Genomic DNA, 26,564 nt, shown 5'->3' with positions numbered 1-26,564 from the left:
CCTGATAGTGATAAAATTATAAGATCATTAAATACGCTGTTTCTACTGGTTTTCGTAACAACTTACATGAGAAAAGACAAAAGTGCACTATAAATAAATTTTAGTCTTAGCCTTAAGTAAAATTAAATAAACGGAAGGATCGACTACTGAAAAGTGATGATGCCAGCCAGAGTGGCCGAGCGGTTCTAGGCGCTACAGTCTGGAACCGCGCGACCGCTACGGTCGCAGGTTCGAATCCGGCCTCGGGCATGGATTTGTGTGATGTCTTTAGGTTAGTTAGGTTTAAGTAGTTCTAAGTTGTAGGGGACTGATGACCTCAGAAGTTAAGTTCCATAGTGCTCAGAGCCATTTGAACCATTTGAAAAGCGATGAAGGACGTAAGAAATAATAATCTTCACCTATAATTTGTTAACAGTAAAAAAACAAGATATCAGCACACCGTATTTTATAATGGTGGTAATATTCTTTGCAAAGAACAGTATAGTGCATATTGGAGGGCGATTCCTAGTATTGTCATTACATTTCCTATCCCATTCACGAATAAAATAACGATTAATGGTATTGTTCTGGGCGTCATTTATTGAGTAGGTAGAAGGTGGAAGGGTTGGGAAAGAATCGGACGCTGTGTATCTAAATACAAACTCTGATTTTCCTCTGAAGAGGTTTAAGAAACTGCTGGAAACTGGGATTGCTAGACGGAGATTAAAAGACTCTTTTTGAGCTTAACGGTGCAATGTTGTAACCACTGTCGTTTGATGCTACAGTGTAGCTACAGCGGAGCCATACAAATTGAAAAGTTTTGCTATCGTATCGCTCCTCCTTAAAATATTATTTCCCGCACCCAGTTGTTTTAGCCAAGTACACGTTGAAATCTGCACCGACCGCCGTGTCATCCTCTGCCATGTGGCCTCGTGCGGATGCCGTGCGTCAGCGCACCGCTCTCCCGGCCGTTGCAAGCTCCCCACACCTTTAAACCTCTACATATGACTCACGTAGTTCCTGAGAGACATCATGGGGCTGGGGGCACCACTTCGCAGTCCTCCTACCGAGAACAAATCAGCAGCACCGCCGGGTCCTCTGCATAGCAGACACGCTGGCCATTGGGCTGCAGAGGATGAAGATAAGTAGACGTCTCACTACACGAATGCTGAACAGATGAATCAAAGTCTCAGGGCTTGACAGGCTTTACAAAGCCTGTACGAAGACGCGGCATAGTCCCGCTTTCCTGTTATAATCAGTCAGGGGGCGTGGAAGACAGGTCACGTGACTGACTGGACAGAGGCGCTTTCCAATTTACAATCTCTTCTGTTTTAGCTCTAGTCCATGGCCGATGGTTTAGCATTTAGCACCTCGCACAGGATTTTGCTCCACAGTAGACAACTTTAGGACATCTGCGTCTGCCTCTCTTGTAACTGTTGTAACGGCCGCAGTTTAAAACACCCGCGCCGCCCGTCACGCAGCCGCGTTTCCTAGAGCCGCCACAGCGGCACGAGGGCGCTGCCACGAACGCTTACTAGAGGGCCTGTATACAGAGAGAGTGGCGATAGGTGAAGTTGACCGTGATTGGTTGATTAGCTTTGGCGCCATTTTTCTGCCAAACGTCTCTCTCGCTTACTATGTTCGCCGTGCTTTTGAGTTGAATTGAAGTTCAGAGGACGAAACGATTAAAAGGTATTTGAATTATTGAGAGACTTGTTATGCGTCGTGCATGCATGTTCGATTTAGTTGTATATCGTTTTTAGTACGTAATTAGCGCTTGCGATCTTAAATACGAGTTAAAATAATGAAGTGTTTTGTGATGAAGTCGGTACGCCTACATGTTTGAAGTAAACGTTAGCAATTGTACAGTATTGTTTTTGACATTTGTAATTCGTTCTGCAAACTTATGGCGTCAAACTTTATTTCGTTCCGAATCAGAACACTAGCCATTATTTTGGTTTCAGTATTATTGCCTGACTGTTGACACAGGCAAGTTGTAAGCACGTTTACCACAGTTGTCGTGGTTGCTGAAACATTATTCGTAGTAAATAATTGTAGGTACTCTTGAAGACAGTTTTTAATAGGCCTACTTACTGTAGGGTAGAAGGGATACGGTAGTTTTCTTCTTATATTTGGTCGTTATTACAGTAGCCTACATTTAACATTACCTGATTTTTGTAATCTTTTTCGTTTGTTATCTACGAGAGGTATTCGGTATATATGAAAGAAACTCGTAAGCAGTTGTTTACTTGTGACGTGCAAAAAGTTTGAAGACGTGACAAGAAGTACTAATACGTCTCACAGTTTCTGCATGTCACAAGTAAACTACTGCTTACGACTTTCATTCATCTGACGTAATACAGGTACGTGAAATCTTTAGCGTTATGCAGTTCCGATACAAAACAAATGCTATACACTATATTTTTTTATTTACGTTACTTTCATTGCAATTTGTCTAGTAAACGAACTTTAAAGGAGATAAATGCAAGTAACGAATAATTTTTTACAGCCACTGTATCAAATTTTCCCGTGCTGTATGTAGTAGGCTACTATGAGTATATTATAGCTGTAAAGAAAGGCATTTAACGAATGAATTCGCCATATTGTCTTGTGCTTTTGATTCGGTGAGTGTGTACTCGACTACTCTAGTACTCGCCATTCAAAACTCCCGCCCGCAGTTTGGCAGAAAAATGGCCGCCGTATCGTCCGGTTGGCCACTCTCTCCCTATACAGGCTCTCTAACGCTTACGAGCCTGCCAATGATATGCAAGCACCCACTCTCCGGAGCTCCAGCGGCATGTCTATTGAAGTTCAAACATCCACGCACAGAGCCCATTTTGTGTATTTGCTACTTCATAACATTTACGGACTTTCATGGAGGTCAGGGCTCACCATCTACGGAGTAGTCATTGTATTGAAGACTGACTGAATTATAAACTTTTGTATGTGGATACCAGTACATTTCAAGATTAAAATCTACTGTTAGCAACTGACGCTGCAAATACAGCAAATTAAGTTATGTATTACTTTTACTATTTCATAGCAAGTGTAGGCTACATCAATACCTGAATTCTGTTCCTCGCTCCAGTATCCAGTAAAGGACCAAAAAAGCGTGCAAAGGAAGCTGGAGCAGTAACTAGCGCCAATCTGCGCTTCTCTCTGTTCTTCCGCATTCGTCTTGAAATGTTGCTGTTCCTTTCGAAAATCTTAACTTTTGGCCACCCACCCTGTTGCCAGTGAAGCTGACATGGTATAAGTACGAGGGTAAATCGAATATAAATAGGATTTTTGTTCCTGAGCGTGTTACGGTTGGTAAGACTGGGTTTGCCCTTCTAGTGTGCTTAGCATGGCCCATTAAGGCTGGGGACAGACAGCCATTCCACACTTCCAACCAGTTCGTCAGTAGCATTCACGATATCAGAGCAAAAGGTGCCCCTCTCCACTGCGCAACGCATGATTATAAGATTTCTTGCTCGTGAACGAGTCCAAGTGAAGTAAATGTTTCGAGGATCAAACGTTTGTCAAGGGCTCATATGTTCTCCTGCCATAAAGAGTGCAAGGAAGGACGACAACAACTGGAAGATCAGGAATGCGATCGCCGTCCTCGGACCAGCATTAAGGCCAAAAACATTCGTGCAGTTGCCGGCCGGAGTGGCCGAGCGGTTCTAGGCGCTACAGTCTGGAACCGCGCGACCGCTCCGGTCGCAGTTTCGAATCCTGCCTCGGGCATGGATGTGTGTGATGTCCCTAGGTTAGCTAGGTTTAAGTAGTTCTAAGTTGTAGGGGACTGATGACCTCAGAAGTTAAGTCCCATAGTGCTCAGAGCCATTTGAACCATTCGTGCAGTTCCAGACATTCTTGAATAATACTGACGGGTGAATGCATCCGAAATTGCAGAACAGAATGGAGTAAGTTATGGAAGCTTTTCATCACACATGATCTAAAGTTCCGTAATGTTTGTGCCAGACGGTCTCTTGCTTTTATGATAGCAGACCAGAAGCTGAGACATTTGGAGTTCTGTCAGAAGCATGCACCACGTTTCGAGGAAGAAGGTGACGCAGTTTTGAGTCGGATCATCCCGTGGAACGAATTTTGAGTCCATCACTACGCTCATGAGTCGAAACAAGCCAGTATAGAGAGGCGGAGGAAAGGAGAGAAAAGGCCGCAGTGAATTCCACGACTCGACTGTAGCCCGGCAAATTTCGTGCAAATGTTTTCTCCCAGCGGCGGGGCATTTTGCTCACTAACCTTTTGAGTAACGAACCCATGATCAGTGCTGTTTACCACTGTGAGCTGTTGAAGCAGGTGAGGACTGCATATCGCCGCAAACACGAGGCCAACCGATTCGAGTCCATCCTCCTCCACGAAAACGTAGGGTCCCCTAATAGCTCTACTGACCTCAAAATTTGGAGAAATGCTTTGGACTTAACTTGATCAGCCTTCCTACAGCGCAGACCTATCACCCTCCGATTTTCATTTGTTTGGGCCACTTAAAGAAGCTCTAATAGGATAATGGTTTGAATATGGCGAGGGCGTGGAGGAATTCGTGCACAATTGGCTTCTGGCACAACCAGCTTCATTCTACGATGCTGGAATAAAAAACCTTCCTTCTCACTGAAAAAATATCTTTCCAATGGAGGAAACTGTGAAGAAAAAATTATGTTTATCGTTTACTTTCCAATAAATACTTTTTTAAAATAAAATCTGTTTATATTTGATTAACCCTCGTACTGGGTGGTCATAATCTACAGCTGTTCACAGATGTCCAGTGTGGGCTGCAATTATCGTACGGCAGCGAAACTTTGTAGATATTCTAATCGTTAAAGCCGAACTGATTAACGCTAAAAAATTTAGTTCCAATTTTGGCCAGCAGGTGTGGCGCTGTGAATGCAAGGAAGACGCATAGAAATGTTTCCGTATGTAATTGATTGGGACCGGAACGTGGGCAGAAAAGGTCAGACAAGTGAGAAAGGCATAATCTTGAGTTTATTATTAACCGCCCCTTACACAGTTTGTTCAGTATGAGCACCGGAGACGTCGGCAAGTTGTTGCATTCTTAAAACGGCGTGATCAGCAGTTGCAACAGTTCTGCTGGAATCTGAGCAACGTGTTCTTGTATAAATGCCTTCAGATCATTTAGAGACCAAAAGTCACATGAATTCAGATCAGATGATCTTGCAGGCCATGCGCTTGGGAAACGTCTGTAGATAATACGTTCGTTTACGGCTGCGTTAAGCATATATCTCCATAGGCGAGCGAAGTGTGGTGTTACCTCACTTTGCAAGAAAACTGTGGTTTCCACACAGCTGCGCGCTCCCGAAGAGCATGAATGGTATGCTGTACAAGGAGATATCGATAAAGTGCAGACGTCACAGGACACCCATAAGGCCCTCTGAGTGTGTTCTTTTCAAAGAAGAACGGATCGAGAATATAGGTGCTTGTGAATCCCTATCACACAGTCACATACAGCGAGTTCAGTGGCTCTCTGTGCACAACACACGGTTTAACAGTACGCAAGTTCGACAGTTCTTTGTATTCACTGCACCCTGGAGTGTAAAATATGCCTCGTCATTCCTTAGAGTGTTGTCCGGCCACTTGTCATAGACTTCGATCCGCGCCAGAAATCGAAGAGCAAATTCAGAACGTTGCTGCGGATGATAAGGTTTCTGTTGCTGCCCCATCTTGATCTTGTACGGGTACCAGCGTAATATACACCGCAAAACTTTCCGTACGGTTGACCTGGGATGACATTCTTGTGACACTGCACGAGCACTTGCACTAACTTACTCGGGGTCGTGCTAGATGGTGAGTTATAGCAACATTAACTTCGTCAGTAACTTCCACCGAGATAGGAAGCCTTTCTCTTCCAGGTACCACACCAAGCTCACCCGTGTTTTGCAATTTCACCATCATCTTCTTTAAACTATTTAATGACATCTGGCCTCTCCTCAGACCTTTCAGTGTCGGCGATGCTCCCTCAGTGCGGCAGCTCACATAAAACAGTATCACTAACAGTGCACGGTCTCACTTCTCGATAGCCTTAATTCTCACCCACGTTATGGCTCGTCAAATGAAAGCGCGAATTTCGTACCGTCATACAGATAGCGTACAGCGCCAGAGTTGCACCTGGTGGTCAAAGTTGGAACTATTTTTCTCCAGTGCAGATCGGTTCCGCGCATATCTACGACGTTTTGCTGCAATGCCATTATTACAGCCGACATTGGACCTTCGTGAGTAGCAGCACTAAAATTACAACCTCTCGGTATATTCATCCCAGATGGTTGCATTGTAAACGCTAACGTGCAACAAACGCAGTTGTTCTTCTCATCATATTTATGAGTTTCAATCGCTCGTGACAACCATTTCTTCCACACAGCCCACAACCCGCCCGCCGCCCTATACGCCGCCTCTGCTCGTGAGCGCACGCTTCTCGCCCCAGCCAGCGGCCCACACATCGTCTGTTGCGAAACACCGGCCGCCCACCGCTGGAGCCTGCGCCGGCGCTATTTCTGGCGCCCCCAGGCGTGACCCGACCCCGCGACCATTGCCCCTGCCTGGACACAAAAGTCCGGGGGCGCCGCCTACCGGCTCTAATAAGTCATTATCTGCTCATGAGCGTCCACAGACCGTAGCTAGCAAAGAGAAAACTGCAATCACAGTTTTTTTTCTCTAATGTACGATGACCCTATGATTTATCGAAGAAGCTAGACTGCAGAAAGGCAAAAGCACACTTATAGCATTTGTAGATTTACAAAAAGCTTTTGACATCGTTGACCAGAACAAATTAGGTAACAGGGATGAAATACAAGAGCGAAAGTTATAGAAAACAATATTTCTTGGCCGCCCATATATGCTAGCCCTGAGAGCTAATGAAGTCATCTATATCTACATCTGCATACATACACCACAAGCCACTATATGGTGTTTGGCGGAGGGTATCTTGTACCACTACTAATCAGTTTCTTTCCTGCTCCATTCGCAAATGGAGCGATGGATAAACAACTGTCTATGTGCCTCTCTAAGACCGATAATCCTCATCTTATCTTCGTGCGTTGGTAGCATCGTGAAAAGAACATTGTCTTCCCTCCAGGGACTGCCATTTGGGCAACCCATCTCCGTAACACTAGCGTGTTGATCGAACAATCCGATAACAAATCTAGCAGCTGGCCTTTGAATTGCTTCGATATCTTCCTTTAATGGCTCTGAGCACTATGGGACTTAACATCTATGGTCATCAGTCCCCTAGAACTTAGAACTACTTAAACCTAACTAACCTAAGGACATCACACACATCCATGCCCGAGGAAGGATTCGAACCTGCGACCGTAGCGGTCGCGCGGTTCCGGACTGAAGCGCCTAGAACCGCTCGGCCATTCCGGCCGGCCGTATGAGCCACACTTCTCTAAAATTCGCCCAGTAAACAAAAGTCGATCATTCGCCTTCTGTACTAATGTTCTTCCATCTCATATCGCTTCGCAACGTTACGCGTAGATATTTAACCGATTTGACTAGGTCAAGCAGCACTCTACTAGTACAGAATTGTTTTTCTAACTCATGTTTTTCTACATTTGGAGCAAGCTGCCATGCATCAAAACAACTATACATTTCGTCTAACTCCTACAATAACTCAACGACCACACCTTCCCGTACACGACAGCACTATCAGCAAACAGCCGTAGATTGCTGCTTACTCTGTCCGTCAGATCACTTATGTATACTGAGAAGAAGCACGGTTCTGCCACGCTTCTCTGGGGCATTCTTCGGGCAGATCACTTATCTGCGAACCTATTCTGCACGCTCGTACCTTCGTTAACAGTTAACAGGAAGTCTGTTTGTTTTCTGAGTGATGTAGATGAATCGGTCTCTCCATATTCCTCCTAAATGCGCGGTGGTGTGAGCCACGCTGATTTTAGGAGTGCGTAATTTTCCCAGGACGGTCGGTGATTTACAACATCCACGACAGAGAAACTTGTAAAAGTGCTGCCGCGAAGAAGCACCTTACGGCAGCGCTAGAAGTGGGATTAAAAAAGGCCCAGTGAGAATCCCAACATTCTGCTCCTGATTCGGATTCGCTGGAAGGCTTAAATGTTAAATAATTTCGTTTAGCTGTGATTACGAAGGCTTTCCCGGCGTAATAATTGATAATATTGTTCTCGGGTGTGCAGCCGGATCATAAAGTCATCCTAACACAGTATTTCCGCGTTCCAACTGGCCGCCATTTTCAGGTGAGAGTGCTGGTACACGATCTCGCCAGAACGGGCTTCTCAGCGCAAGCGGCGGCCCCTATTAAGGCCGCAGAAGGCCCACAACGCGTGCGCGAGAAGGTGCCGTAACTGCCCTCTAGCGCAAGTAAACATACCGCGCCGCCAGTGGTGGAAACAGGCGAAATCGAGATATCGCTGTCAAAAATTAAAAATTATTCCGACGATCGAAACACAGACCGTTGTTTTTTAATGTCTGATAACACCGGGTTCCAAGTCTTACTTAAAAGGTAACCCTTATCTCTATTAATAAGATTATCAGATAAACAAATCTCTATGGATTTTTTTAAAACACAGTCCCAATAGCGAGATGCAGGGACAACCATTTGTGTCTCGTCATACAGCATTCTATGTCCCTCGGTGAGACAGTGCTCCGCCACTGCAGATTTCTCAGGTTGAAGCAACCGTGTGTGCCGCTGGTGCTCAACACATCGGTCCGGATTGTCTGACTAATATAAGACTTCCCACAGTGGCAAGGGATCTTGTACACACGGGGCTTCCTCAAACCCAAGTCATCCTTAACAGAGCCAAGAAGCGCTCTAATCTTGGCTCGCGGACGAAAAATGCTTTTGATATGGTATCTTCTTAGAATTCTTCCTATTTTTGAGGAAATGCTCCTAGCAAAAGGTAGAAAAGCCACCGATTTGCATGCATCTTTTGGTGGTTCAGGCGAAGGTCCAAACTAGAAAGCACGACGGATCTGTTTATATGTATAGCCATTCTGCCTGAACACAACCTTAAGATGGTCCCATTCTTGTGTCAAGCTTTCTCCATCTGAAATGGCATAAGCTCTTCTCGCCAACGTCCGCAGGACCCCCGTACGCTAGAACGATGGATGACAGCTAGAAGCATGTAGGTAACGGTCCGTGAGCGTAGGCCTTCGATAAACACTGTGTCCCAGTGTCCCACCATCCTTTCCGTACATCAGTACATCCAGAAACGTCGACGATACGTTTCTGGTGTGGCCTCATGGGAGAGAAGCTCTTGACCACCTCCTAGACCATTTTCATTCCCTGCATCCTAGCATCAAGTGTACCATGGAGGTGGAATGTGATGGAGAGCTTCCGTTTCTGGATGTTCTGGTATACATAAAGGATGTTGGGACACTGGGACACAATGTTTATCGAAAGCCTACGCACGCGGCCGCTGTTCAGATGTCTTGGTATTCTAACAGTGCCATCCCCATACATAACGGGATTTGTTGTTGACAATTCTGATTCATTCACAACAAATTGCGACGTACATTCAGTGAAAACACTAGAGGGAAAATAGAATGTGTGCTTATATAACACTTCGTTAAGTAGCTTGCAGAAAGGTGTGCGCTAATCAGTATGTTTCATTTTCAATAGAACCGAAAAAATTGAGTGATAAACCTCAGGTATTCAAACCAAAGTTGAAAGCTTTCCGCGTAGCAGATTCCTTCTATTCTGTACAGGAGTTCTGCCCAATACTAAGAACGTTTCTCTATTTGTATTTTTTATTCTTAAACTCTCAAGCAATCATAATGTTCGTTGTTTTTATACTACTTTCTAAATCTGCATTCTATAAACTATCTGCTGATTCGTTCCGTGAGAAAGTAGCTTTGGTTCGCGTGGTGCGACGTAACCTGATAAATAAATAAAAAAGAAACAAATTACTAAAACTTTTAATGCAGTTATCGTAGAAGCCTGTATTACTACTGTATCGACCGCTCCCAGCGTTAGTGCAAAGTAGTGCACCTGCGATTCCAACGGCCTCCAAACTGGCCAGAGTCCATGAATCGGAATCACATGACGGAGGCTACCGTAGCACTCCGATACTCTGGGCTCTCGGAGCGTGAAGGTAGCTGACACGACATCGGACACCCGTCCCCAGCTGGTGCACTGCTTGCTGCCATGCTGCGGCCGTCTGTCCGTCGTTCCCTAGCAGGAGAACTCGCTGCCACTTTACAGAACAGTCATACTAAACTATGATTGTTATTGAAGACTTTCCCACAAAAGTAACAGCCCTAAACGCCGCAACGGTTTCGCGGGAGACCGCAATGCGATTGTTTGTTCTGACATTTGCTGGCGATGCTCACCGCTTTGTTTCGTAAGTATCTCTCTGTCGTTTGCGGTGCGGGAGCCAAGGACTGTGATATCAATTTACCCGGGCTTCTGTAGGCGGCAAACTTCCCGTTCATTTCCTGCTGAGCGTTTCAGAATCGATCCTGCCACGGGCGAGTTCACATAGGGAGCGCCTGTGTCTCCGCAACTGTCTCTTGGGCGCTACAGGCACGAACTCACGAAATGTCACTCAGACTTGTAGCAAATGTGTTTCATTCGAACTTCATTTCTCTGAACAACACTCACAGGTAACCTAGTTACTGCACGAGGGTTCGTTATGTGGTACGTGGATTACTTTGTTCCATTTCCGTAAGATTCCACCTCCGTGCCCTATTATTCTCGAATAAATCGAAAGAGGTTCTGAGCTTAACATCGCCAGCCGATGAACGCATCTCCGTCAAAATTTTTTGAAGCCTATGTGTGGATCTGAAATTTTTTTACATATTTTATCCGCAAAGAGTCTGTATTGGAATACGCATGACTATACCAGTTTCTTTGACACTTCAGTGTGTGATAGCCGAACGGGCATTTACAGGACACTCGCTGCGATCAAAGAATATTGAAACCCGTAAAGTCTCCATTCAAGCTGATGAAATATTTTCATTTTGATTTCAACATTGTAATATGCTGACAGAAGAAACGCTTGCGGCATAAGATGAGTAACATGAGCTGTCATCAGAACGAAGTACACGTAAGCTGAATGGGAGTAGGGGTATTTCCATCAAGACGTGTTCTAAAACTAGGGAGTATCTGATCAAAGTATCTGGACACTGATATGTACTACGGAATTGACCACTAAATGTCACGAGATGCGGACCGGTCAGAATAAAAGAAGGCGGGGAGTGTTGTGTTGTGAGCAGAGAAGCAGTAACAACAGCAGAATGGGCCGGTCAGCAGAGTTCGGTGTTTTCGAACTTGGACTAATTATTGGGTATCACCTGAGTGACAAATGCAATAGAGACATTTAAACTCTTCTAATGCTGCCCCAGTCAACTACTGGTGATGTGACTGCTAAGCGGGAAATCTAAGAAACGACTACAGACAAACCAAAATCAAAATGTTCAAATGTGTGTGAATTCCTAAGGGACCAAACTGCTGAGGTCATCGGTCCCTATACTTACACACTACTTAAACTAACTTACGCTAAGGACAACAAACACACCCATGCACGATGGAGGACTCGAACCACCGATGGGAGGGGCCGCGCAATCCGTGACATGGCGCCTCAAACCACACGGCCACTCCGCGCGGCAAACCAAGATCAGGTAGACCTCTTATGGTAGACCTTAGATTTGATTAGATTGGATTAGTACTTGTTCCATAGATCATGAATACGACACTTCTTAATGATGTGGAACGTGTCGGGTTAATAAAAGGTGTCTATACATTACATTAGACAAAATATTACATGACACTCAATATTATCAATCTTTTTTTTTGTGGGGTTGGGAAATTACCCACTTACTATATCCAAAAATTCATCTAACGAGTATACCGACGGACAGCGACCGTCGAACATTGCAGAGGATTGTAAAAAATCGCATGAAATCAGCGGTAGGAATCCCTCAACGTGCTACCAGTAGCCCGACTAGCACAATAATTGTGCGTAGGGACTTAAAAAGAACGTGGTGCAACTGTCGAAGAGCTCTTCATAAGACACGCAATTCTGTAGTGAGTGCTAAGTACCGCTGGAGATGATGTGAGGAACGGCGACTCTGGACAGTGAGTGACTGCAACGAGTGATAAATCACGCTATACCCTGTGGCAATCCTATGGGAGGGTTTGGGTTTGGCGAAAGCCTGGAGAATGTTAACTGCCATCTTGTGTAGTGCCACAGGAAAGTACAGAACTTGTGGCGGTGTTATGGTATGAGGGTGTTTTCCGTGAATATGTTGTGGTTCCCCAATTGGGCTTAAGAAAGAACAAAATAGTGAAGGACCATTGTATACTCGGAGAGTAGAGGCGCCTGGTAAATATATTATACATTTACAAGACGTTGTATTAATACATTTCGCTACTGCTGCATACGAGAAATATAATAAGGATTTTTAAGGTCTGTGTACTAAAGGAAGAATGTACTCCTGGAGTGTTTATTATTATTGGCTGATGACTGCTGTATGTAGCTAGTGTGGCGATGTTTTGACTCCTTGAGCATCGTCTGTTCCAGACCTATTACTCCATGCAGATGCACCTAAAAGCACCGCCTTAACACTTCCTTATTAGGTCGATGTAGATCTTCAGCCTTGCAGCTTTTGTGGTTTACCTCAGGGTCCAGTTATGCTGTGCCCTGTCCTTCCTCGGCATTGAACTTCTTTCCTCCGTGCAAATTTCTGTATGTGAACTGGCTATGAAACAAAACACTGCTTCTCTACTTAAATAAAGTGTAGATTGGTTCCAATTAACTCTGTATATTGTCACAATTTTTTTCAAAAGATTACACGTTACATGGGAACCAACTAATATTACTGTCTCAAATACCTCTCGTTAAACATTCTGTGAATAGTACTTAACAACAATCGCTTATATACATCATATTCGTCTTCCTTGGTGCCGGATTTCTTCCATGGCAGCAGAATTCCTTCATTCCTCCTTTCTCCACGGAGGTCACTAGTGCTCTCCAGCAGGTAGACTCCGCACCTGTTGAGTAACACGTTCCCACAATATGTGGACCGATGTTTGCAAAATAATTGCGATCACGCACATCTTTACTCTTAGCTCTATATTTCACGTACGTGATACATGCCCTTCCATAAGTGGCATGGATCACTACACTCCTTTGTAATGTTAAAATGTTTCGTAGAAATGTACAGGTATTTTAGATGTAACATGCAAACTCGTAAATTCTAAAGTGATGTATTAATTCCTTTTTTCTCTCTATTCCAGGTACGTCTGTAACTTAGCAGCTAAAGAGGTAATATATTGCATCATTTTATTGCTTATATAAATGTAATACCTGAATAAAGAAAAGTGTGAAGTTATTCACATGAGTACTAAAATAAATCCGCTAAATTTCGATTACGCGATAAGTCACACAAATCTGAAGGCTGTAAATTCAACTAAATACTCAGGGATTACAATTACAAATGCCCTAAATTGGAACGATCACATAGATAATGTTGTGGGTAGAGCCAACCAAAGACTGCGATTCATTGGCAGAACACTTAGAAGGTGCAACAACTCTACTAAAGAGATTGCTTACACCACGCTTGTCCGCCCTATTCTGTAGTACTGCTGTCCGGCGTGGGATCCGTATCAGATGGGACTGACGGATGACATCGAAAAAGTACAAAAAAGGGCAGCTCGTTTTGTATTATCGCGAAGTAGGGGAGATAGTGCCACAGACATGATACGTGAATTGGAGTGGCAATCATTAAAACAAAGGCGTTTTTCGCTGCGACGGGATATTCTCATGAAATTTCAATTACCAGTTTTCTCCTCCGATTGCGAAAAAATTCTGTTGGCACCCACCTACATAGGAAGAAATGATCATCACGATAAAATAAGAGAAATCAGGGCTCGCACAGAAAAATTTAAGTGCTCGTTTTTCCCGTGCACCGTTCGAGAGTGAAACGGTAGAGAGACAGCTTGAAGGTGGTTCACTGAACCCTCTGCCAGGCACTTTATTCTGAATAGCAGAGTAATCACGTAGATGTAGAATACGGGCTGAAGTAACGAGCCTTGTTTCTCGGTAAATGAGGTGATAGTTGAAGGCGAATAAAAGTGCCACATAGCCCAGCTCCAAACGTCCACCTAGAAGGTGATATTTACAGAAAATATTCCCATAGAAACGACAACAATTGCACTGCGCAAGAGTGAGGGAGCTATTGCGAAGATGACTGGCAGGTTTCAAGCAGAAGACTCGCCAGGGTTTCTGGCGTAACACTTAATCGGGGTTCGCACGTAACCTTCGCTAGTACTGTCCAGCTACAGAATGCGTCCTGCACCGTAGGTATATTTTGTTTACAACGTCCTGAACTAGGGGTCTCAAGTTCTGAATCGGCTGAAGCCGGTTCGGACCACTAGTATTTTGCGTCCGGCTGTTACCCACGTTGGTAATCGAACAACATACAGGTAGTATCTGCGATTACCGTAGCTGTTACTAAGCGACTGTAGTGCCGCGCCATGCCAGACTAGTAAGTACGTGCCTACTGACAGCAGTGTGTGAGGAACGCACAGCTTGTTCCCGAAGCATCGTCACTCCTTCTTTTGTTGTCAATGAATTGGGCTTCGAGAAGCGGAGCTTCTTTCCTCCGTTCCCCGCCCCCCATAAAACTCAGTTAGGACGCCGTGAACAAACTATACGTGATTTTTTTCCCCCATTTTTCAGTAGTATCAGGATGCATGGGGCTGGAATATTTGGGATACGAGCAGCTGGAGTGGGGAGACATTAAGGGGCTGCGTGAAGTTGGTCCACTCTTGCGTCGCATTTCTCAACACATGGATCTTGCAGATGACACTAAGGCATTCTGTTGGAAGCAGTGGGAGATGAAAGGTGCCTGACGTCGTCATGGAGGGCCTGGCACATTCAGTCATCTCTAGAGATGACAAGAATTTATCCGGCTGGCTGCAAATGAGCTGCCGATCGTTCTTTCAGATGTACAGAGTACAGTAGTGCCTCTAACGGATTTTGCAGTTACCGTTCGTATCATTCCCGAACCGATCTGTGATGTGAAATGACGATGACGTCTGGCATGAAGACCAGATGTGTAAACAAAACTTGGAACGTGTTAGTGGGGAGACTCAAGCTGGCAGGCAGTTGTGTTCAGCGATAAATGTCTCTTCTCTCTAGGTGTGAGTAAACAGCGGATTTATGCGTTGAGGCACCCTGATTACAAGCGTGTGACGCTAATTCATTGGTGCGCTGCGGCGTATTGCGATATGTGATTACCAGCACTGGCAATTCATCCTTGGTATTTTTCTCTGAACACTTACAGACCGGCGTTTTGTCGCAAGGCCGACTTTGGTGACAACCCCAAAGACAGCAGTAAAGTCGCGTGCCACTGCTGACTGACGGACCTCGAGGGAGCATTCTAGAAGTAAAGATCGTTTTAATCCGACGACCCGTGCAATTCCTCCCTCTCCTGCCCTCCTTCACTTTGCCCACATGCCATAGGCATAATCGTTGGTGTCATTATGAGGCTAAAAGCTAGCAGGAGCTATCGAACGGTCGTTTACCGAAACTTCCTGGCAGATTAAAACTGTGTGCCCGACCGAGACTCGAGCTCGGGACTTTGCCTTTCGCGGGCAAGTGCTCTACCATCTGAGCTACCGAAGCACGACTCGGTCGGGCACACAGTTTCAATCTGCCAGGAAGTTTCACATCAGCGCACACTCCGCTGCAGAGTGAAAATCTCATTCTGGAAACATCCCCCAGGCTGTGGCTAAGCCATGTCTCCGCAATATCCTTTCTTTCAGGAGTACTAGTTCTGCAAGGTTCGCAGGAGAGCGTCTGTAAAGTTTGGAAGGTAGGAGACGAGATACTGGCAGAATTAAAGCTGTGAGGGCCGGGCGTGAGTCGTGCTTCGGTAGCTCAGATGGTAGAGCACTTCCCCGCGAAAGGCAAAGTCCCGAATTCGAGTCTCGGTCGGGCACACAGTTTTAATCTGCCAGGAAGTTTCACATCAGCGCACACTCCGCTGCAGAGTGAAAATCTCATTCTGGAAACATCCCCCAGGCTGTGGCTAAGCCATGTCTCCGCAATATCCTTTCTTTCAGAAGTGCTAGTTCTGCAAGGTTCGCAGGAGAGCGTCTGTAAAGTTTGGAAGATAGGAGACGAGATACTGGCAGAAGTAAAGCTGTGAGGACCGGGCGTGAGTCGTGCTTCGGTAGCTCAGATGGTAGAGCACTTCCCCGCGAAAGGCAAAGTCCCGAATTCGAGTCTCGGTCGGGCACACAGTTTTAATCTGCCAGGAAGTTTCACATCAGCGCACACTCCGCTGCAGAGTGAAAATCTCATTCCGGTCGTTTACTGCTTATTTGTGCGATTTTAAAATATACGGTAAATTTAACGATCCCGCCAATGTGAGTTGCGAAGTGTAATACTGTTTCCAATAAGAAAATATTGCCCTCTATCGAAGTTTAGAGACAGATAAGCGGCGTTTGTGCAAATGTTATGAATGAACAATCAGTTCGAAAGGGGTACATTACGTTTAATGAATGACGAACGAATATTAGTGATTCAGAACAATCAGCCCGACCTTAATTTGTGACACATGAACCCAAATTAAGGATTGAGGAACAAATTCAGCAGGATAGACGTTTCATTATTGATGGACCGATGTTGTGCTTGCCTGAAAATTTCGCTATTGTTAGTTGTGATTTTAGCTATATAAAAGTGTGTTCCAGGCGGATTCCCAATCGGTACGAAAGGATGGTAAGGAGTTTCTGAATTAAATAGTTAGTTGTGACGAGACCTGGGTTTCGCATAAGAATCCAGAAACAAAACACGATTCAATCAAGACGGTGATATTTACGGTGTCCACCCCCACCCATGCAAAAAAAAAAGCCTGAGCAAAAAAATGGTTGAAATGGCTCTGAGCACTATAGGACTTAAAATCTGAGGTCATCAGTCCCGTAGACTTAGAACTACTTAAACCTAACTAACCTAAGCACATCACACACAGCCATGCCCGAGGCAGGATTCGAACCTGCGACCGTGGCAGCAGTGCGGTTCCAGTCTGAAGCTTCTAGAACCGCTCGGAAAGTCTGAGCACCAGGAACGTTATGACCACAGTGACTTGGGGTCAAAAGGGGGTTCTGGTCACCGACTTCATGCCTAAAGCAGAGTCTCTGAATGCAGCGGCCTACCTTCAGACCTTTCGTTGACTACGTATTTAGCGTTGTCTAGAGGCATTGCTGTGCTTCACGATAATGTTCACCCTTATTATGCTGCGTTGACGAAGGCAGTTTAAAAGGGGTTTATGGACACCTCCTTGATAGATTGGGTCTCGTCCCGAGTGATTACCATCTTTGTTCCCAAATTGGAGGACTTTTCGAGTGGAAAGCACTGTGGAAACGACAACGTGTTGAAAGAGAGCATTAGTGACTGGTTCAACAACTCGGCGGCAATTGAGCATGCTGAAAGCATAGGAAAATTTGTGGAGTGCTACGACAGTTGTTTAAATTTAAACTTCTACAACGTAGAAAAATATCTAGGATATCAAGACACTTTTCTAAGTTTCCTTTCGTTATCTTGAACAAAAATGTCGGGAGAAGCAAACAGTCTTTACTTTTAAACTGGCCCTCGTACATCCCTAGTGTACGCTGTCACTTCAAGCGAAGATGTTGGCAGAGGAAACGCCACGGAACGTGTCAGCAATGCAAACCGGTGCTCGAGACACGGATACGACGGTAAGGGAGCGGCGGAGAGGGGTGAGGGGAGGGGGGGGGCAGTAGGTTGACCTCTGGGCCAAGACGGGCTCGCTCCCCGGCGGAGGAAAGTGCGCCAGCGGGCAGAAGCTCGCCATGGCGAAAGCGGAGGCTGCGAGCAATAATACCATGCGTGACACACGCGCTCGCAGAATCAGGTCGCTGGCTTCGATTTCCTTTGTCACGCTTTTTAAAAGAGGGCACAGGACGCTCGCTCTGCTTCTCTTACGCAGCGAGATCAGAGCGACAATGAGTGTCAGGCGGTGAGGAAGCCACTACCGACATGCAAAAGACATCAGTTGCTTACCTTTCTTCGCTTTCTGTACATCTGCAACATCCGTCTATTTGACTTTGTCAGTGTTTCGTACGCCCAGTTATGATGATTTCGGCCAGAAAAGTTACGTAACAAGAACACGTTATGTCTGCTTCGTCGGCTCCTTAGTGTGCACATACGCCAATACCCCACATCAAAGATCTCGTATCTGTCATCGCACCACACTCGCAATGTCTCACTTAAGTAGTTTATTAGCTGTGCTCGTTTATAAACACCATTTCTATATCGACGACCTGCAGCTTTACCCAACTACCACACCTGAAGATATCAGTACTAAAATCGACCATATGAATGACGATCTGCTTCAGTGTTCAGATGGGCGAAAACCTGGCAGTTACACAAAATGCCAAGTGCCAAATACTTTATCTCCTTATAAATTAATTAGCTCTGAACTCTGTGAACAATTGCCTGCAACTCTTCTCGAAGGTATCCCAATATCGTATAACAATACAGTGAAGGACTTGAGAATAGCTTTGCTCGAGTACCTCAACTGGACAGGACGTACTGCTTGGCCCTCTGCACTCCAGAGGTTCCGGAACATATTTCCACAGGAATTTGAAGTCATTCATTCTTCCGAAACTCCACTATTGCGCTTTAATCCAACATGCTACAAGTAATGACCATGAGAACGAATAATGCTGCTTTGTTTTCGTTACATCTGTCTCTTTGACACTGTCATTGATCCACATGCCCAGTTAGGATAGCTGCAGCCAACAAACCATGCAACTGCTGCAGACTTGGCCTACTTCATCGGCTTCTCAGTGTTCCTATACCTAAGCAGACATTAAGTACCTGTCATCCCATCATAATCGCAACACAAGCTCTAATTTAGTATCCTAGCTATAACCATCCCATAAAACAAAAACATCCGCTGACTGTCTGTTGCTGCTGCCTACCTCTGCAACAATGTACCGTATACTCTGTGCGCAGTTCAACATCCTGCAGCATTTACTTAAAATGCTGAAGCACTTCCGTCAACTTCATACGTAACATATTTGACAAGTTTCCCTCTGTCAGAAAGTAAAGCAAATGCTCCCATCTTGTCCCAGTTACGTTTCTTTCTCGTTTCTCAGTCATTCTCGTCACTTTCTTCCATCTCCCCATTTTGTCTTTCCTGTCTCTCCAAAAATGCCTTCTATACCTAGCTTCGCACACTATATTATTGAACGTTTTGTTAAAGTGTAATATATAATACTCCTCTTCAAAGTAACCAAAGTAACATATCATCCACAATTCCTGTTCGAAATAGCAAACTTCTTTTCAGAACACAAGCTTAATACCTTTTCCAAAACCGACGAGACTCCTCTTCTAAAGCAAACAAGGCTTCTCTTCTTTGTGTAAAACAAGTGAGCCTCCTCGTTTAGATCAAAGCTTGAGAGACTTGTTACATAAACAAAGGTTCACTTCTACAAGAGCCGGAACTTCTCTCTTACGAATACGCGGTTTCTCTTGTAAAACAAGCAAATATTCTCTAAAGAAGACATTTCTCCTTATTATAAAACAAACAAGCCAACTCTTGAAAAGGCTAGTTCTAAATCAGACAAGGCTTTTTATCTGAGACAAATAAGGCCCATCCTCTGGAGCAATCAAGACTTTGTCAACGACCGTGCCGAAGTGGACACACCGGTTCCCGCCAGATAACCGCAGTTGAGCAACGTCACTGTGTCCAGTAGTTGCTTTGCCTTTACGGCAGAGGACAGGAGGGTCGTGGCGTAGTCTCTGATCAGTAGTCTTTGCGCCAATGTCCTGGATTCAGTTCCGCAGTGTCTCATGAACTGAGGGCATGTGGCACGGCTGATGGTGATCCATCCGTTGGATGCGGACGTTAAGTTCGGCGGTCACTTAGCTGCTACTCGAGAGGAGCAGGCTATGTGCCGGCACCAGATTTCGACCTCTCCTTTCTCTCAACATCTCCAATAAGAACGTGATACCACACACCCACACCCACACTTCAGTCTTCTAGACTTAACAGATAGACAGACAGCTCTTACATTCGCGAAGGAAGAATGCCTGCAAGCGAGGAGGATAGGGAAAACCTTTTCAACTAGGCTACTGAGCCTGCCCTTCAGGGTTTCCGACCCGTTCACGCCGTAAGACTTATCTTTACTTTATTACTTCTCTTTAAAACTGCGACGCACCTCGTTTATCCCTTTCGGACGTGAATTTTTTATGTGGTATTGCTTTTAGGTAATTTTTTAACGATTTTAGATGCAAAATTTATTAAAAAAAATTACCCGTTCTCAAATGATACTTTTTACTCTTGGCTTCATTTTATGGACTAAAATAACTAATTACGAAATATTCTCTATTGTAATAAATAGTAAAATCATCATTCAACAATTACCATACAAAATAACAATAACAGTGTTATACGGTGGAATATGGCGAACCAACCACATCCATGTATTCTGATGGTCCACTAGTTGCTGCTCACTGATACGTTGACTTGCTGATATTTTCATAGTGTTGCCCAACGTTTCCATTGGGAAAAAATACTTCTGTTGTAGCTAACACGCAGTAGACAGCTGTACCCAGAGGAAGTGAAACAGTTAAAACAAACAGGATCTCTCTTTTAACTTAAAAACTAAAATATCCTTCTCGTACAGATCGTGGGTAAAATTTACTGGGTGACTTCACTTTAATGCGCTGCCGTCTTTCACTTCTTTCGAATAGTGTTAAAATCATTCTCTCCCGTATCATCGGTTATTGTGACAGTAAAGGGGTTAAAAATGAGCAAATTTATCTTTGTACTTCGTGTATTATAAAAGTATTTTGCGCTTCACTGTCAACCAGTACAAGTAATCTTCGAGACCCATTCGTGTTTTTTCATAACTGAGGCAGAGAAACGCGCTGTTTCCCGATTTTGGGTAAAAGGACTTGTACGGGAATAGACTTTTTACTGGGGTGTATGTGGATGGCGAAAATCTCGATATGACTAATAAGCCTCAAGTGAACGTATATCCTTTCTTCCAGGAGTGCTAGTTCTGCAAGGTTCGCAGAAGAGCTTCTGTGAAGTTTGGAAAGTAGGAATCGAGGTACTGGCAGAATTGAAGCTGTGAGGACGGGTCGTGAGTCATGCTTGGGTAGCTCAGTTGGTACAGCATTTACCCGCGAAAGGCAAAGGTCCGGAGTTCGAGTCTTGGTCCGGTACACAGTTTTAATGTGCCAGAAAGTTTCATATCAGCGCACACTCCGCTGCCGAGTAAAAATCTCATTCTAAATTATGAGATAACTTATGAGATGTATTACACAGTATTGCGTAGCAAAATAACTGATGATGGCTGAAGTAGAGAGGATATAAAGAAAGCATTTCTAAATAGAAACGTGAAAAGTTCATGCTTTGAGGGGCGATAGTAATGGCGATTCTGAATAATAAGCCTCAAGTGAACGTATATCCTTTCTTCCAGGAGTGCTAGTTCTGCAAGGTTCGCAGAAGAGCTTCTGTGAAGTTTGGAAAGTAGGAATCGAGGTACTGGCAGAATTGAAGCTGTGAGGACGGGCCGTGAGTCATGCTTGGGTAGCTCAGTTGATACAACATTTACCCGCGAAAGGCAAAGGTCCGTAGTTCGAGTCTTGGTCCGGTACACAGTTTTAATGTGCCAGAAAGTTTCATATCAGCGCACACTCCGCTGCCGAGTAAAAATCTCATTCTAAATTATGAGATAACTTATGAGATGGACTCATAGCACAACCCTGACGCATGAAGGGATCGTCTGTATGGTAATAGGGGAAGAAAATGCTCAAATGTGTGTGAAATCTTATGGGACTTAACTGCTAAGGTCATCAGTCCCTAAGCTTACATACTACTTAACCTAAATTATCCTAAGGACAAACACACACACCCATGCCCTAGGGAGGACTCGAACCTCCGCCAGGACCAGCCGCACAGTCCATGACTGCAGCGCCTTAGGCCGCTCGGCTAATCCCGCGCGGCCAATAGGGGATGTGTGGAAGGAAAAAATTGTAGAACGAGACCAGTGCTTGAATACGGTAAGCAGGTGCAAATGAATGTAGGTTGCAACAGCTGTGCAGAGATGAAAAGGTTTGCACAGGTGGGGAAACCAGTCTTCGGACAGAAGACCACAACGGTGTCAGAATACTCTGCGTGTTAACTGCAGTGAAGTCAACCTCAGATCCAATCTGGGTGGCTGAGGATAGCCAAAACTGGGAAATGGAAACGGCGAGTGTGGACAGAGAGCCAGCTGACACGGTGGCCCAGAGAGGGGAGCGGGCGGCGGTCGGTGCCAAGCGCTGCTTTCACTGGCTGCGAGCGGAGCATACGCATACGCAGATGCGCTGTGCGTGCGTGCGTGAAGGCGCGTGCGGGATCGCTTGGCCGCGCGCGCGAGATCAATGGCAGTAGCGCCAACAGGGTCAGCGGAACGCCAGCGGCGGCTGGTGCATTGCGGGCGGCGTCCGCGCAGCGCCAGGGGCGTGGTCGCCGCCGACACCTGCCTCTTCCCGCTGCCATTTCCAGGCCATTACCGGATTGCACGGGCAAACACGCCGCGCCCAGGGGCGGCCAGCCCGCTCCCTCTGTGGCGAGACACGTGGCTCGCGCCACCGTGCGAGCCTTTCCGAACTCACAAAGATATATACTCTGGCTCTTCTTCTGCTTGTTCTGTGTCTGTACGCGTTTGTGCAAATACACTGACCAACAGAGCACTGAAAGACTTGAGTCGAAACAAGGCACTGGGAGTATACAACATTCCATTAGAGCTACTGACAGCCTTGGGAGAGCCAGGCCTAACACAACTCTACCATCTGGTGAGCAAGATGTATGAGAGAGGCGAAATACCCTCATACTTCAAGAAGAATATAATAACTCCATTCCCAAAGAAAGCATGTGTTGACAGATGTGAAAATTACAGAACTATCAGTTTAATAAGCCACATCTGCAAAATACTAACACGAATTCTTTACAGACGAATGGAAAAACTGGTAGAAGCCGACCTCGGCGAAGATTAGTTTGGATTCCGCAGAATGTTGGAACACGTGAGGCAATACTGACCTTACGACTTAGCTTAGAAAATAGATTAAGGAAAGGCAAACCTACGTTTCTAGCATTTGTAGACTTAGAGAAAGCTTTTGACAATGTTGACTGGAATACCCTCTTTCAAATTCTGAAGGTGGCAGGGGTAAAATAAGAGGAGCGAAAGGCTATTTACAATTTGTACAGAAACCACATCGCAGTTATGAGTGGAGGGGCATGAAAGGGAAGCAGTGGTTGGGAAAGGAGTGAGACAGGGTTGTAGCCTATCCCCGATGTTATTTAATCTGTATATTGAGCAAGCAGTAAAGGAAACAAAATAAAAATCCGGAACAGGAATTAAAATCCATAGAGAAGAATTTAAAACTTTGAGGTTCGCCGATGACATTGTAATTCTGTCAGAGACAGCAAAGGACTTGGAAGAGCAGTTGAATGGAATGGATGAACATCAACAAAAGCAAAACGAGGATAATGGAATGTAGTCAAATTAAGTCGGGTGATGCTGAGGGAATTAGATTAGGAAATGAGACAGTTAAAATAGTAAAGGAGTTTTGTTATTTGCGCAGAAAAATAACTGATGATGGTCGAAGTAGAGAGGATATAAAATGTAGACTGGCAATGGCAAGGAAAGCGTTTCTGAAGAAGAGAAATTTGTTAACATCGAGTATAGATTTAAGTGTCAGGAAGTCGTTTCTGAAAGTATTTGTATGGAGTGTAGCCATGTATGGAAGTGAAACATGGACCATAAATAGTTTGGACAAGAAGAGAATAGAAGCTTTCGAAATGTGGTGCTGCAGAAGAATGCTGAAGATTACATGGGTAGATCACATAACTAATGAGGAGGTATTGACTAGAATTGCGGAGGAGTTTGTGGCACAACTTGACTAGAAGAAGGGATCGGTTGGTAGGACATGTTCTGAGGCATCAAGGGATCACCAATTTAGTATTGGAGGGCAGCGTGGAGGGTAAAAATCGTAGATGGAGACCAATAGATGAATACAGTAAACAGATTCAGAAGGATGTAGGTTGCAGTAGGTACTGGGAGATGAAGAAGCTTGCACAGGATAGAGTAGCATGGAGAGCTGCATCAAACCAGTCTCAGGACTGAAGACCACAACAACAACAACAACCAGAACTATTATGACTACCTACCTAATTGCCAGTATTCCCATCCTTGGCACGGATAATAGGGCGACGCATCGTGGCATGGAAGCAATGAAGTCCTTGTCGCTGAAGCGACCTGGTGCTATACCTGCTCACACAAGCCACATAATTCCTGAAATTTCGCAGAGGGGGGCGATGAACTCAGACGCCACGTTCAATCGCATCCTATATGTGTTCGATCAGTTTCAGATCTGGTGAGTTGGGGGCCAGCACATGAACTGGAACTTGCCTTTGTGTTCGTCGAACTGCTGCATCACACTCCTGGTCTTGTGACATGGCGCATTATCTCTTTGAAAAATGCCACTGCCGTCGGAAAATATGATCGTCTTGAAGGGGTGTACGTGGTCTGCAACCAGTGCATAATACTCATTGGCCGTCAGGGTGCCTTACACGAGCTCCACTGGACGCAGGGATGCCCCCGTGAACGTTCCCCAGATCATAGTGGAGCTTTTGCCAGCCAGCCTCCGTCCCGTAGTTGAGGCGTCAAGGAGCTGTTTCCCTGGAAGATGACGGATTCGCGTCGTCCCATCCGTATGATGAAGAATGTGTCGAGATTCATCAGATCATACAACGCTCTGCCTCTGCGTTAACGTCCGGTGCCGATGGTCACGTGGCCATTTCAGTCGTAGTTGCCGATGTCGCGTGTTAGCGTTGCCACATGCATCGGTCGTCGGCTGCGGAGGTCCATTGTTAGGAGAATTCGGTACATTGTGTGTTCGGACACACTTGTACTCTGTCCAGCATTAAAGTCAGAAGTTACTTCCACCACAGTTCGCCGCTTGTCGTGTTTTACCAGCCTGCGTGGCCTACGACGTCCGAAGTCTGTAATTCGGGGTAGTCCCTCAACCCCACGACGTTTGGATGTTTTTCCACCTTTTGTTGAAGACACTCACCACAGCACTCCTTAAACACCCGAAAAGTCGTGCCGCATCCGAAATGCTCGTGACGAGCCTCCGGGCCATCACAATCTGCTCTCGGTCAAACTCAGATCGCGCAACTTCCCCGTTCTACACACGGACAGGACTCTCACTGAAGCTACATGCACCGTGCATGTGTCTGACTTGCAGTCATTCCTCGTCAGGTGACGCTGCTATCGTCTGTAAGCCGACAGTACGTCGGTGGTCATAAGGTTGTACGCAATAGCATTACCCGGAAGTTTAGTGGCGAAGCACGGGGAGCTTCGGCAAACACATTGCCGACCTCAGTACTAACAAAAAACCCTTGAGTGCGAGTTCGCAAAAGGCCAATTATGTTTACGACATTCAACAACCGACATATTGTCTACTACATAGTCACAGTATTGGCTGTTAATGGCAACATGGGGCGAGATTGAAGGTATCTTATGGTGAGCACAGCATGAGGCTACGGAGCGTAGTTGAGTAACTCACAACAGTGTTGTAGTGCTAGTGGTAAAGCAGAGCAAAGGCAACGATAAACAAAGCAAACACTTCACTATATCTACCATAACGGTTTCCGAAGCTCACGTTTCGTGAGAATGGAACAAGCAGTTTCGCAGAGTGAGAAAGAAGTGGCAGACGAAATATAAGCGTTACTGCAAGATGAGTCAGTGGAATGTGTAGTGTCGCATAGTGTGCTGTCAATGTATATGAGGAGTACCATGATGACGATACATGGTTGACAAGGTGTCGAGCTCTGTTTTTCATCATCCTTGTAGGACAGGGAGCCGTAAACCCCGTCTCCAGCGAAATGTAGTAAAGGACAATAGTTGTACTAGGAGCGGGTACTAAACGTAATTACGTACATGGAAAGTCGTCTGCAGCACAGTAAAAAAAAATGATGTACAGATTTCGAATAGGTCCGCAGCAGTATGACCGCGTAGTGCGTAGGAGAAACTACGGATAGTCTTTTCAAGGGAGGACGAGGCGTACTTCTGACAAAAACTGATATCCGCGCCTTTCAAGGATGCTCGATACAATTTACAGGAAGTACCTGATAGTAACTTAAAGGGCTATGCACATCAAATTGCGCGCGACATAAGTTACAACAGTTTCAAGAATGCAGGGTTGCATAACTTCAAACAGTGCTATAGAACTGGAAGACGTAAGGTTACGAAATTTTAAATAAAGTGTCAACTTGCAGTCGGCCCCAAAATTGGTAGATGACATAAACAAAGTTATACCATCGATCAATAAGGAACTTGTTTTCAACTCCAACCAACCGGAATTTGGAAAAGTAATGCTTTTGAAAGGAATCCTGGACATTAGAGGTACCAAGATAGTTACTTCAAGATCAGCTAACATCAGTGCCTTAATACATTCGTATGCAATTATGCCGACTGTTAATCTGGATGGGAAATCGGCTGGAATGTTATTTATTGTACTACGAGAAGATGGAGGTGCTCCGCCCCTACGATTCTTTCTCGC

At 45.2% G+C, this 26,564-nt stretch overlaps 1 protein-coding gene across 1 annotated transcript in view; it reads left to right on the top strand.

The window, feature by feature from the left end:
* The window catches only part of LOC126260871 (centlein-like), a 571,430-nt gene that overhangs the window by 221,591 nt on the left and 323,275 nt on the right, over positions 1-26,564 (top strand). The gene's annotated exons all lie outside the window — the stretch shown is intronic.

The sequence above is a fragment of the Schistocerca nitens genome, chromosome 5, assembly GCF_023898315.1.
Source record: "Schistocerca nitens isolate TAMUIC-IGC-003100 chromosome 5, iqSchNite1.1, whole genome shotgun sequence".
NCBI classification, from domain to species: domain Eukaryota; kingdom Metazoa; phylum Arthropoda; class Insecta; order Orthoptera; family Acrididae; genus Schistocerca; species Schistocerca nitens.
This window is presented reverse-complemented; position numbering and strand designations above follow the sequence as displayed.